A 15,427-nucleotide genomic window follows, 5' to 3' on the forward strand; every position below is an offset into this window, starting at 1 on the left:
TTAGTTTCGTCAGTATGTACTGTACTTCCTCGATTCACCGTCAGTTGGCCCATTTGAATGAAGGTAATGTTGACTTCGTTGCTTGTGTTGACATGCGACTCATTGCTTTACAGTACTAGCATCAAGCACATCAGTACGTAGCATCAACAGGTTAGGGTTCATCACGAACGTGGTTTTGCAGTCAGTGCAATGTTTACAAATGCGGAGTTGGCAGATGCCCATTTGATGTATGGATGAGCACGGGGCAATAGCCGTAGTGCGGTACGTTTGTATCGAGACAGATTTCCAGAACGAAGGTGTCCCGACAGGAAGACGTTCGAAGCGATTGATCGGCGTCTTAGGGAGCACGGAACATTCCAGCCTATGACTCGCGACTGGGGAAGACCTAGAACGACGAGGACACCTGCAGTGGACGAGGCAATTCTTCGTGCAGTTGACGATAACCCAAATGTCAGCGTCAGAGAAGTTGCTGCTGTACAAGGTAACGTTGACCACGTCACTGTATGGAGAGTGCTTCGGGAGAACCAGTTATTTCAGTACCATGTACAGCGTGTGCAGGCACTATCAGCAGCTGATTGGCCTCCACGGGTACACTTCTGCGAATGGTTCATCCAACAATGTGTCAATCCTCATTTCAGTGCAAATGTTCTCTTTACGGACGAGGCTTCATTGCAACGTCATGAAATTGTAAATTTTCACAATCAACTTGTGTGGGCTGGCGAGAATCCGCACGCAATTGTGCAATCACGTCATCAACACAGATTTTCTGTGAACGTTTGGGCAGGCATTGTTGGTGATGTCTTGATTGGGCCCCATGTTCTTCCACCTACGCTCAATGGAGCACGTTATCATGATTTCATACGGGATACTCTACCTGTGCTGCTAGAACATGTGCCTTTACAAGTACGACTCAACATGTGGTTCATGCACGATGGAGCTCCTGCACATTTCAGTCGAAGTGTTCGTACGCTTCTCAACAACAGATTCGGTGACCGATGGATTGGTAGAGGCGGACCAATGCCATGGCCTCCACGCTCTCCTGACCTCAATCCTCTTGACTTTCATTTTTGGGGGCATTTGAAAGCTCTTGTCTACGCAACCCCGGTACCAAAAGTAGAGACTCTTCGTGCTCGTATTGTGGACGGCGGTGATGCAATACGCCATTCTCCAGGGCTGCATCAGCTCATCAGGGATTCCATGCGACGGAGGGTGGATGCATGTATCCTCGCTAACGGATGACATTTTGAACATTTCCTGTAACAAAGTGTTTGAAGTCACGCTGGTACGTTGTGTTGCTGTGTGTTTCCATTCCTTAATGTGATTTGAAGAGAAGTAATAAAATGAGCTCTAACATTCAAAGTAAGCGTTTCCGGACACATGTCCACATAACATATTTTCTTTCTTTGTGTGTGAGGAATGTTTCCTGAAAGTTTGGCCGTACCTTTTTGTAACACCCTGCATAATTCGCACATGTCATGTGAGAAAATGACAAGCTGAGTTTCGCATGACCTACGCTTTCTAAAACATTGCTGATTCGTGGACGTAAGCTTCTCAGTCTCGAGAAAGTTTATTCAAACTGAGAATATTTCAAGGATTCTGTAACAAACCGAAGTTCGGGATATTGGTCTGCAATTTGTCGGGTCTGTTCTTTTATCCTTCTTGTACACTGAAGTCACCTTCGCTTTTCTCCAGTCGCTTGAGACTGTTTTGGGCGAGAGATTCGCGAGAAATGCAAGATAGGTAAGAGGCCAATGCCGTAGAGCGGTCTTTGTAAAACCGAGCTCAGATTCATTTGCCTTCAAATCTTTTAGTTGTTTCTCCACGCCAGGGATGCTTTTTACTATGCCGTCCATACGGGAGTCGGTCCGATGGTCAAATGACCGTTTAATATGAAGGATTGGAATTTGCTTATTTGAAATTTATTCATTTCCTTTATTAAAAGACTTAAGGATTAGGTTGGATAAACAATTCTAAATTACACTGCAATAAGTAGATAAAATGCATTTTAATCACTTTGTTAAGCACCTGCATATTATTTACAGATAAATAACAACATATGTAATAAGTTTTATTATGGACATGGACTTGATTTTCTGAAGAGACTTAGTGATTTTTCACTAAAATGGAGCTATTAATTAATAGCTACCTAGAGTGTAATTGCTACTCTTCTATATGTTAGACAAATTCTGTTAATAATTGACACTGTTCCACTTACATTTTTCTTCTTCAACAGCACATTTTGAAAAATTTTCACTGATAGTGTTTGTATGTGACTTTTTAAAGTTATGTTTTCATGTATCAGCATTTGTTATGTGCACATAACGTATGCATATATCGACTAAATCATTGTGCAGCATTTCACTGTCACACCTTTTCTACCTAATGCAACATTCTTTTTTTCGTTAGTTTGGTGCTGGAGCTTTATTTTGACATAAACAACCAGGCAAAACTTACGTTTAGAGGTCCAAGGATGTATGGGGATCTTATACACTCCCACACTGAATTTGTTATATTCTTGACTTTTTTCATAAGTTTATTGCTTAGCATTATAGCATAGTGTAGGATATACTCATATTAATGCAGCTACCACTGGTTACACATGTCCAGCATTTAATAACAGTAATATTTGCCCAGAGGCAATGCTTTTTTAATTGTGATGTCTTGTGCACATGCTTCATGTAACTAGTACTAGACAGTCACTGTCGCTGATCTGCCACTCTCTCACGAGATGTGCATGTTCACAACTAATGGATTCAGTATACTTGTGCGCACTGTGATCTTGTGGTCTCAGAGTTCCTGCATTAAGCCATTAATGTTGTATTATGGCATACAGGATGTAGGCAAAACTGAATATAATGGAACTGCTTTGGAATCAGTTATAATTTCAGCAATAAATCATACAGTCTCTAATCTGCCATTAATAATTATCAACAGAAGTCATCACAGTCCACTTCCTAAAGTTACTAACAAAAGAAAGTTTATAATTAGATATTTTGAGGTGAAGAAGGTAAATGAATCACGTTTGTTAATCGACTATTGACTTGACACTTTATCACTTCTAAATTGTATGTTGCTGATGGCTTGGAACACTTGATGAAACAAACCTGCATTTGATGTCATCTATTCTCAAACCAGTCTAGGCCTGTAAATATAATGACTTAAATTCAAACCATATTTATTCAGTATAGCGGTTAATCATTGCTTTCTTTAAGAATCATGTGCGCCCACAGAGATGCTGTTCTGTTATGGTTCCATGTTTAATTTCGTATTTCTTAAGGTGAAGTGTCGTATATGGTAGGCTTTTGTTTTGATGTTTTCTTGTAGCAAACAGAATGTTGTGCTTTTAGCTAGTGTTGCATATGGGATTCATCGAAAATGTGTTTCTGTATGATTTTTTCAAACAAAGTGGCAATACATATAATGTGCCATGGTGATATGTGACAAATTGCACCCTCGGTACAGATGAACTGCACAATGTAACATATGTGCTGCTCCATTTGGTAGAAACTCGGCAGGTAAGTGTCATGCTCTAAAGAGCCCATAAACATCTAAACTAACAGCACAACGTAAAATACATAAACAAGGGATTCCTGTTAGATGTGTTGTAAATTACATAAACAGTCCAGTGTACATACCAACTAAATAACTTAATAAATTGCCTAACCAAGACCAAACATATAACACTAAATACACAATTAAAATTAGCATAGCCTAATTAGTTAGATAAAAGACACAAAAATATCAGTAAATGGAAAATTCATCTCATTAGATGTCACTAATTTGTATGCAAATGTGCCGACCATGGAAACTATAAACATCATAAGAAGTAAAATACAAAAATCTGGCAAGCTTAGCCAACCAAAAATAAAAAAAGTGATCAGTCTCCTAGAAATAGTGCTGACATACAATTACTTCACCTTCCCTGGAGAGATATACAAGTAAATGATGGACTCACAATGGGAAGCTTGCTTACAGGAATCATGACAAATATTTTCTTCGATTACTCAGAATATAAAATTTTTGTGAATAAATCCAATGGGCTAATAAACTCTCATTCTCTTTAATCAAAACAGTGACGAAATTAAGGAATTTCAAGAACCATTGAATAAAATATATAACAGCATTGAATTCACCATCGAATGTAAAACAGACAAGAGCATAAACTTGTTAGATATAAAAATGGGTATTGATAATCTCATCCATAAATTTGGCATATTTTATAAACCATCGACAACTGATAACTTGCATAACCCGTTATGTTACTTACTAGTGCATGAAACAGCGTATTTTCTCACTATAATAGATTGTGTGCCTAGAGTTCCTCTTATGAAAGAAAATATGGTACAATTAAAACTGTAGCCTCAAATAATAGATACAATGAAATGTGATCCATATGACATACAGAAGGAAATTAGGGCCAAATGTGCAAATGAAAATGAGGGAATAATATTAGTGAAAGTAGAAACAATGAAGAAAGAAAAATTTTCTACATTACGATATCTGCGAAAAATGCAAACAATGTGACACATTTCACAATTGTGAGTAAAGTTAGGATCTGCACAAAGAATAATCTAATAATGAAGGTCATGGACAAAATAGAGAATACTCAGATATACAATTAAGCAGACATACACAAAATTAAGTGCAGTGACATGTTCTGTGTCTGCCAATCAGGGCGAAAATTTACTATAGGGTATAAAGAACATGTAAACAAAAATATTCTAAATTAACAAATACAACCCATAAACAAGAACTACAATGAGAACTTCAACTAAAACTTAACAAAAATAAGTAATTCAGGATCAAATTCTATCTTAAATTTTATGTGTGATGTAAATCATCAGAGATCAAAAATTTAGTAGCAAATCATATCTAACAAATAGACCAATAATGTAACAACCATGTACAAATATAATGAAAAAAGTACCTCACGTTTGAAAAATAGCGTTTACGATTTTCTTTTGTAAGTAAAAAATTTTAATATAATTATTACACATATATATATGTATATACAACAGACAACTGATATAGGAAAAACTGTGTATCTTCACAAATGAGAATTTTACTATCTCTGGAATTTTTTTTTTTGTTATCCTTTTTCTGACTGGTTTCATGCGGCCTGCCATGAATTTCTCTCCTGTGCCAACCTCTGCATCTCAGAAAGCACTTGAAACCTATGTCCTCAATTATTTGGTGGATGTATTCCAATCTCTGTCTTCCTCTATAGTTTTTGCCCTCTATATCTCCTTCTAGTACCATGTAAGTTATTCCCTCATGTCTTAACAGATGTCCTATCATCCTGTTCCTTCTCCTTATCAGTGATTACCACATATTCCTTTCCTCTTAGATTCTTCCTAGTATGTCCTCATTCCTTACCCTACCAGTCCACCTAATTTTCAACATTCGTCTGTAGTACCACATCTCAAAGGCTTCGGTTCTGTTCCGTTCCGGTTTTCCCTTGCTTCCATTATCGACCGCAATGGCAGAACTGCCTCTCTCGTGCCTTTACCTTTTCTAAGCCTAACTGATCGTCATCTAGCACATCCTAAATTTTCTTTTCCATTATTCTCTATGTTATTCTTGTCAGCAGCTTGGATGCATGAGTTGTTAAGCTGATTGATAATTCTCGTACTGGTAAGCTCTTGCAGTCTTCGGAACATTACCCACCAATATTGATATAGTTATCCCCAGGATTAATTAGTTTTTTGAACCTGATGCAAAGAGGTCTTTGTTTGTTGTTTGAGCCATGTTGCCCCACGTTCTTTGACCTCCTAGTTGTTGCTGATTTTTTTCCATGGAAAGCCTCCTTGAGAGGACCAAACGAACGAAAATCCTAAAGAGTCAGATCTGTAGGGAGAATGAGGTAGTGTAACTCAACCCACATTCTTCCGCCAGTTGGGCGATGAGTGCTCGAACTATGTCATGCAGCAAAAGATGAGACGTTGGGCATCCCAAAAGACAATCAACATTACTTTTCCTGGACCATCTGAACAAAAGACTCCCCAACATCAGCTCCCATTCCTCGATGTCCTGGTAAAGACGAAGGCAGACGGCACCTTAGGCCACAGTGTGTACAGGAAACCAGCACACACTGACTTATATCTACAGGCTGACAGCTCCCATCACCCAGAACAGAAGCAAGGAGTGCTTAGAACACTCCTACACCGAGCCAAAACACTCCCTGACCCAGATAGCCTGACAGCGGAATTAGAACATCTACAAAGAGTGTTCACAGACAGCGGATACTCCACCAGGGACATCCGCAAAGCGCTCCATCCCACTAGGCAACAGGAGAGGAGCAGGAAGAAGAGAACAGGAATGTAGCCTTTCTACCGTATTCTGTGCCTATATCTGCCAAGATCAGCAGAATCTTGAAGAAACACAGTATCAACAGTGTGTTCTGCCCACCTAAAAAGGCAAGGGCGCTCCTTGGTACTGTAAAGGATGATTTGGGGTTAAGGAAACCTGGTGTCTACCATATACCATGTGAATGTGGGATGTCTTACACCAGTCAAACTACCTGAACAGTTAAAATAAGATGTCAAGAACACCAGAGACATACTAGGCTACAACAGGCAACTAAATCTGCAATAGCAGAACATTGCCTGGACCTTGAGCACACCATGGATTATGACAAAACCAGGATCCTGGCTCAAACCCCCCGATTCTGGGCTAGTGTCATTAATGAATCGATTGAAATCAAGACAGCGGAGAGCTTGATCAAGGATATCAGCTTAGTACTGCGTGAAATCCTCGTTTGGAACTCCTCCAGGAATGAACTACAGACGTCCAAGGGCGTAAGTAACGGAACAGAACGGCATACGCGATACCAGGCGGCAGCAAGCTCCTTGGAGGATGGCCATCACGATATGCAGCTCCGACAGCAGCCGGATGCCGCAGGAAGCGCACCTCACAGGCGCATACCGGCTTCAGAAGGCTAGGAGAATGGCTCGGCTACGGGACACACTCGCCGCGGTCGCGGACAGCATAAGGAACTTCATTAGAGCCATGGTAGTGCTACGATCGCGCCTATCGGGCGCGGACCCAATAGAGAACGCCTTGGGATGTCCGCTACCTCAGAAGAGAGCAGCAACGGGCGCGGACAGAAGATGGAGCGCCTAGAGACTGGTACCACCGCCAGAAATGACCATGGTGGGCGCAGACGGCATAGAGAGCGCCACACACCGCCCAGGCATAAATATGGGACAAGGTCAACTCGTCAACCAGTCTCAGGGAACACCTGACGAAGATGCCGAGTTACGACGTCGAAATATCGTGTTGGGAAGACGCAGACCACCGGCAGTACACCCGATTCTACGAGATAGTTCAAACATTATTACTGTTTACGTTTAAATTAAGTAATTTATGTAACAAAAATGCCTTTTTTACACATTACAGTTTCATATACAGCGCAATCGTCCAGAAATTTAAAAGATCTAAATGGAATGGTTATAAAAAAATATAGCCACCTCAGTTTTTGTTCCATTGAGATTCATAACTACTAACTAACGTATCATGCTGTTTATTAGTGCCAAGAACGTTCCAGTACAACCTCTAGAAAAATTTATAATCGCAAGGTCGCCTATGTGCTCGATAGTACCTGACCTTCTTTGACACTCGCATTGATATTGCACCTGTTTTGCGTGGGTAACGTCATATGTTATGGAGCTCAGGAACGTGCAGTTAGAAGGAGAAGTCTTTTGGATATCTACACTGCCGAAAAAAATAGAAACACTAAGAAAGAGTTGTGCGACATAAACGAAGGCTGGCAGGTATGTTTCTACATCTGGAAGATGATGTCTATTCAGATTTCGCGCCAGTCACATAAGAGTGGCGTTTGTACTGCCAGTATGAGGATAGTTATCTGGTTCTCCTTAAATATACCCGGCATTGGTGGTGAGCTTTCGGTACCTTTAAGATTGGACGTTGTGAGTCAAAGTTAATCAAGAATGCCTTTAAGGCATCAAAGACGCCATTATCTACACCTCACTGAGTTTCAACGAGGTCGTGTAATAGGGCTACGAGAAGCTGGATGCTGCTTCTGCGATACTGCAGAAAAACTTGGCGCCAATGCAGCCACTGTACATAATAACTGGCAGCGGTGGACACAACAATGTACTGCTGTAAGGACACTTGGCTCTGGATGGGCCACGTATCAATACTGAGAGGGAAGATCACTATGTTCGGCGTATGACTCTGGCGATCGTACTGCATCTCCAGCAGTCATTCGAGCAATAGTTGGCACCATAGTGATACACCCAGTTGTTACAAATTGATTACTTCAAGGACAGCTCCGAGCCACACGCCCTGTAATGTGTATTCCACTGAACGCTAACCACTGCCGTTTGGGACTTCAATGGTGTCAAGCGAGAGCACATTGGAGGGCAAGGTGAAGGTCTGTTCTGTTTTCCGATTAAAACCGGTTCTGACACGGTGCCGGTGTTGGCCGTGTGTTGGTTAGAAGGAGGCCAGTTAGGCTTCTGCACTCAACCTGTCTGCAGCCTAGACACAATGAAACTACACCTGGGTTTCGTATGACGGCAAGACGACTCTCGTGGCTGTCCTACTCACCTGACAGCCAAATCGTACTCCAATCTGGTGGTTCGACCTGTGTGCTGTCATTCACCAACAGCATTCCAGAGTTTGTTTTCCAACAGGATAACTCTCGCCCACATACCGCTGTTGTAGCCCAACAAGCTCTACAGTGTGTCGACATGTTGCCTTGGCCTGATCACCACATCTGTCTCCAACTAAGCACATATGGGACATCATCAGACAACAGCTCTACTGTCATACACAAGCATCATTAACAGTCTCTGTGTTGACCGATTAACTGCAACAGGCATGGAACTCCATCCCACAAACTGACATCTCGCACCTGAACAATACAATGCATGCACATTTGCAAGCTTGCATTCAACATTCAGGTGGTTACACCGGTTATTAATGTACCAGCATTTCACATTTACAGTGCCTTATCTCGCATCTACATTAACCAGTGATCTTGCAATGTTAAGCACCTAAATGTGTTACCTAGATAATGTAAACCCGAAATTTCATTAATCTACTGGGTGATCAAAAAGTCAGTATAAGTCTGAAAACTGAATAAATCACGGAATAATGTAGATACACAGGTACAAATTGACAAAATGGTTCAAATGGCTCTGAGCACTATGGGACTTAACTTCTGAAGTCATCAGTCCCCTAGAACTTAGAACTACTTAAATCTAACTAACCTAAGGACATCACACACATCCATGCCCGAGGCAGGATTCGAACCTGCGACCGTATCGGTCGCGCGGTTCCAGACTGTAGCGCCTAGAACCGCTCGGCCAGCCCGGCCGACACAAATTGACACACATGCTGTGAATGACATGGGGTTGTATTAGAACCAAAAAATTACAAAAGTTCAAAAAATGTCCGACAGATGGCGCTTCATCTGATTAGAATAGCAATAATTAGCATAACAAAGTAAGACAAAACACAGATGATGTTCTTTACAGGAAATGCTCAATATGTCCACCATCATTTCTCAACAATAGTTGTCGAGGAATAACGTTGTGAACAGCACTGTAAATCATGTCCGGAGTTATGGTGAGGCATTGGCGTCAGATGTTGTCTTTCAGCATCCTTAGAGATGTCGGTCGATCACGATACACTTGCGACTTCAGGTAACCCCAAAGCACGGACTGAGGTCTAGGGACCTGGGAGGCCAAGCATGACGAAAGTGGCGGCTGAGCACACGATCATCACCAAACGACGCGCGCAAGAGATTTTTAACGCGTGTAGCAATAAGCGGTGTAGCGCCATCCTGCATAAACATCGTACATTCCAGTAGGTGTTTATAAGCCAGGCTGGGGATGATGCGATTCTGTAACATACTGCCGGCCGCGGTGGCCGTGCGATTCTAGGCGCTGCAGTCCGAAACCGCGGGACCTCTACGGTCGCAGGTTCGAATCTTGCCTCGGACGTGGATGTGTGTTATGTCCTTAGGTTAGTTAGGTTTAAGTAGTTCTAAGTTCTATGGGACTGATGACCTGAGATGTTAAGTCCCATAGTGCTCAGAGCCATTTTGTAACATATCGGCGTACCTCTCACCCGTTACGGTAGCAGTTACAAAACGAGAACCACGCATTTCCGCGAAGAAATGGTAGATGTGGTAAATCCAATCCACGACACATTACTCAACCAATCGTCATCTTCCGCCATCTTTTGAAACGCCCACACCGCAAATGCCCTCCGCTTCACTAAATCGCCAGGTAACAGTTCATGATGCCGATGGATTTTGTACGGATAGCATCTGAGGGTACGCCTAAGTGCCAACCAATCAGTAGTGTATGGAATGCCGGTGCGACTGTACGAGCGCTGACTTCCCCGTGCATAGACGAACCCGCTACAGTCTCCATTTCTTCCTGAACAGTCTCAGCAGCACCACGCCTTGTACTCAGTCGGCCACTACGGGGTCTATCGTCTAAACAACCCGTGGCTTCGAAATTCGAAATCATTCTCGCCACAGCTGCATTTGTCAACGGGCCTTTACCTGTTCGAATCCACTTCCTATGGCGATAGGATCGTAACGCTGAACTAGCACATTCCTCATTCTGATAATACAGCTTCACTTAAAGCGCATTTTCAGGTAACGTCAACTTGGTGCGACTGCTGGCCCATCTGATTCTCTCTCTCATTACAGCTCCTTTTATACACGATTGTCATGCGCAGTCACTGACGTTTTGCTGTCCAGCGCCATCTGTCGGACATTTTGTGAACTTCTTTTGGTTCTAATAAAATCCCATGTCATTTCAAGCATGTGTGTCAATTTTTACCTCTCTATATACATTATTCCGTGGTTTATTAAGTTTTGAAATTTATACTGACTTTTTGATCACCCGGTACATTAATTCCTTTTTGGTGTTGTGATATTTTCCAGTGTACATCACTAATAATTTACGAGGTCACTAACTCGTTTTCAGTATCGGAAGCTTACTACCACGTTACCTGAGGGCCAGAAGGTGAGCAGCAGGGTGCTGTAGGTGGTCACTACGGAGATGAAAGTGGCGACGAGGCTCAGTCTAACGGTGATCACGCCCAGCAGGCTGACCACGGGGCGTCCAGAGGACACCTGCCGCGCCAGCAGCCGCAGCTCGCGGTGGGCGGCGCCGCCCACACGCCACCCTTCCAGCAGCAGCTGCGAGCACAGCTTCTGAGTGTGGCTTACTTCCATTTCTACCCAGTGAGCGGGAAGTACCACAAATGCTATTGTGCTTACACTTAGAGATGTACCCACCCACAGCTGCCAGCCACCAGAACTGTTCGTACCAGGGAATAATGATTTTGTTATACGGAAGTAAATCAGCACTACAGTTAACAGCGAAAGGATGGTTAAATACAGCAGCAGAAAATATCTGTGAACAGAGGTCACCACTGCTGCTGATTCATTAACAGATGCATATGCTCGCCTAAGGGATCTTATATATAATGGAAAACAACGTACATCTCCAGGGTTTACTTGTAGATTATCAACTGGCATCAGATGTTTTCTTGAAGAATCTTCCGCAGGACGTTTGGCAGACATATTAAATCGCGTACCGAGTAAACAGCTATTAAGAAGTGAGATCCTATGCCTTATTACCAACTGTAAATTTGCAAATTTTAAAAGTGTTAGTAGTGTTGCTCCGAAGCCATACAAACTAGACGCTGCACACAACGACTGATTCCGAGTACCATTAACAGCAAAATAAAGAGAGCTTGACAAACAATAATAACAAACTAAAAACATTAGTTGCAGCTTCGCAGCCCTGCCTACACGGACACTGACTGGCCCTATATAGGTAGTCAGTGTACTATCACATAATGCTATCAGCTGCAGCATTTTCTCGTAATTTTTTGTATTGAAAAAGGCATCGGAAGTTATGGAAACGAGCACTAATATTGGATACCGCCAAACTGTTGCGAGTACGATAATGGTTATTGTAGAAAATGTCTGAGTCATACTAATACCAAAGAATAGTAAAATGCAAGCAGAAACCAGCTGTGCCATGCTGGTGAATGTCAGTATAGTTACATCTGACTTTGATCTCTTCAGTGAAACAGTTGTCACATCAACTGTGAATGGCATCAGGCCAAATAACTTGCATATCCGGTGGAATGGTTTACTGGCCAGCAACAGCTGCTCAGTAATTTCTGGCACCTCAGCGGTGAATTCGTTTTCCGGCATCATCTGAAAATTTAGAAATAAGTGCTATTAGTCTCCAGTGTGTAAAATTATGACTTACAGTGGTGGAAATGTTTATTGCGTCACCTCTTACAATTAACAATTTTTGTTACACTCATTGAATAACTCAGCTAAATTTGCCTGATTTCTCTTGATTTCTATCAGAAATGAATATACACAATAATTTTTGTCAATTTATTTTTATTCTTAATTTTTGTTTCTATAAAAATGTTTGTTTTTTATAACTTAACACTTTCTTCAAAAACGAGTGTAAGTGGATATGTCAGCTATTCTGCTTGTTATTCTGAAATATGAATACCAATGCTGAAAGAATCACTGCATATTAATGTTGCAACATAACACTGATGGATTTTAGTGTGTGTGTTGTCTCATATGAACACACTGTTGCATTTAGTACTTTGTTGCTCCACCACGTGCATTAATCACCGCTTGGCATTGTGAAGGCATTGAAAGAATTAACGTTTTAATGTACTCCTCACTCAGTTCGTGAAACCACACACACACAGGGGTCTCCTACAGCTCCCGTTTATTCCGTGGCTTCTTTTAGGTGATAGCTTTTCCCATAACCTTACAACAGTTCTCAATAGGATTGAGATCAGGGCTGTTTCCAGGCCACTCTAATACTCGAACCCCATTTTGTCGAAGGGAAGATTTTACCTGAAATGTAGAATCACGTGATAATTAACCAAGAAAGTAATCTGCTTCGCGTTTGGTACAAATATTAGTCATAGGACTCACCATCAAAGCTCTATAGCAAGGAGTGGAGTCATCCTGAAAAATGCAATTGGAAACATCTCCAAACTGGTCTGTAATAGTTGGCATAAGCTTTCTTTCAAGGATGCTTATGTCGGCATCCGCGTTCACAGTGCCATTGAAGTCCAGACAACCTACTCCACTGGAAATGCACGTCTTAACCATCTGTCCTTGTAGGTGTTTGACTGTATGTGTTATGTATGATGGCAAAAATTCTTCACCTTTTCTTCGAAACATGAACACTTTTCCATCTGAGCCATGCAGATTAAATTTGTCTCGAAAGATTACTTTGTTCAACATCTCTGGTGTCCATGTCGCATGTGCCATTGCCCATTTCAGTCGCTGTTGTCACATTATCTTGGTCAATAAATGCTTGCTTCTAGCACGATGGGCTGAGAGTCTAGCCTCCAGTAGGTTATTTCTTACAGTTCTACTGGTTACTGAGATGTCGCAGATTTCTTCACAGTCTCGCTTTAGTTCAGTTGAAGACAGGCGACGATCGTTGAGGGAAAGCCTTTTCAATACCCTGTCCTGTTTGACCGTAGACGCCCTTTTCCGACGTCTTACTTTGTCACGATGAACATTTCCATTTTGCCTGTATTTTTCAGTAACCTCGAAATCGTAGACTGATTAAATCCTGTCTTAGAGGCTATCTCTTTGGTGCTGAGATCAACAGAAGAATAAGCAATAATAGCAGCTTTCTTTTCTGGCGTTAATTCAACTGACCTGCCCATCTTCTCCCTGCAAAGTCTCAAGTCAAAATGGCAGTATAAACACTGGTTTCATTGCAAAACCAAATAACAACAAAGAGTTGCGTATTGTTGGAAAACGTGCGTGAAGAGGTCAGATTATAAAGGCAAGAATATTTCAACAAAGTTTAGCAACAATGGGACTGGTATAACCTGAAGCAAACTGCTGCAAAAGACAAAAAGACAAAGTAATTCATGGTCATGAAATAAATATTTCCACCACTGTAATCTGAACACAGTTGTCACACTTATGGAATTGTGATGAGTCCGCCTACTTCCTTTGAGTAATCATTACTGATAATGGTGATTCTCATTGAGCCGTGACCTCCTACGATGCTCTTGTCAGGATGGTTTCTCTGTCGAAGCTACTCGCTTTGCGGCGTCCTGGTTGACTATTGCCCTCTACTTAGGACGGCCGCGATTCGCAAGCGAGAGACTGTCGGGCCACTGACGGAGACTCGGTTGGCGACACTGACAGAGGGAAGGCAGCGCACAGAGCATCGCCAGCAGTCAGTAGGTGCTTAATGTACCGCGAGGACGCACGGTGTTGACATTCCAGCGCCTGGGTCTGGTGGCGAGCGGAAATGGAGTGCGGAAGTAATCGCCGGTCAACATAAGCTCTGTTTAAGAGTCGTGTCTATCTCGGATCCGGAGGAGAGCGCGGGAGTTTACCCTGGCGTGCATGTTAACGGCGAGCTCTTGGACTATAAATAGTGGGCCATTTTGTGGTAGAATTTTTGGATGCCATTGCTCCGTGTAGCGACTTCGAGTTTCGTTAGTCTTTCCTTATGTCACTTGGACGTGAGTCCGGGATGCTTGGTATTGCAAGTCCATGTAACTGCGCTGTGCCCTGGTTCTGCTGCATAACCAGTGTGGCCAATATTCGGCGATTCCTTTTGTGTTATTATTTTATGAATCAAAGTTATTCTGTATATAAAATTTTAGCCACTAATTTAAATTGGAATTGCCGCCTTCCTTGTTGTTGGCAACTATAATAGTTTTGCGTCATCAAACGGTGCTTTGGTTTCTAAGGTTGTGCGCAGATTGTCTGGTCATTAACGCCTTGAACTAGTTGTGGCTTATAAATTTATCAGGTGAAATTCTACGTAATTGGAGATTGTTTAATGTACTATTGCTTTAATAGTAACTGCAGTTGTCACACTATAACGTTTAACATCTCTTTCTGCATTTGGCGCTACCCAGTACTTGGCTGTTGGTTTTAGTATTTTAGTGAATTGTGTATTAATACTGGGTTTGTGCGTTCTAGAAGCCGTTATTGGTGTGCGCAGGCCTTCCTGCCAGTTGTTGTCACTTGAGCTCTCGATCACGGAATTCAGACGCGTGGCCGATGTGAACGCCCGACGTCCGGAATGTGCTGATTGCTGTGTAGACCTTTCAGGCTATCATATTGCCGAATGTTTTCCATAATAGTTAATTCACGTATTTATGAGATCTCTCTATTTGAGTGTTTTCTTTAAACGTAATAGTTTTAAACCTAATACCTTTTACAAAATTGTTATTTTTCATGTTCAGGAGGCCTAATAATTGACTAGTGAGCTCAGATCTATAGTTATGTTAAGGTTATATTTGTGTAAACTAATTTTTTATTAATTTAAAGTTGGGCCACGAGGGTATTTTTCATTAAATTTTTTTAAAATTATTCTCATTGCTTTGATACAATTGAATAAAAGGT

This window comes from Schistocerca nitens, chromosome 5 (assembly GCF_023898315.1).
Source record: "Schistocerca nitens isolate TAMUIC-IGC-003100 chromosome 5, iqSchNite1.1, whole genome shotgun sequence".
NCBI classification, from domain to species: Eukaryota; Metazoa; Arthropoda; class Insecta; order Orthoptera; family Acrididae; genus Schistocerca; species Schistocerca nitens.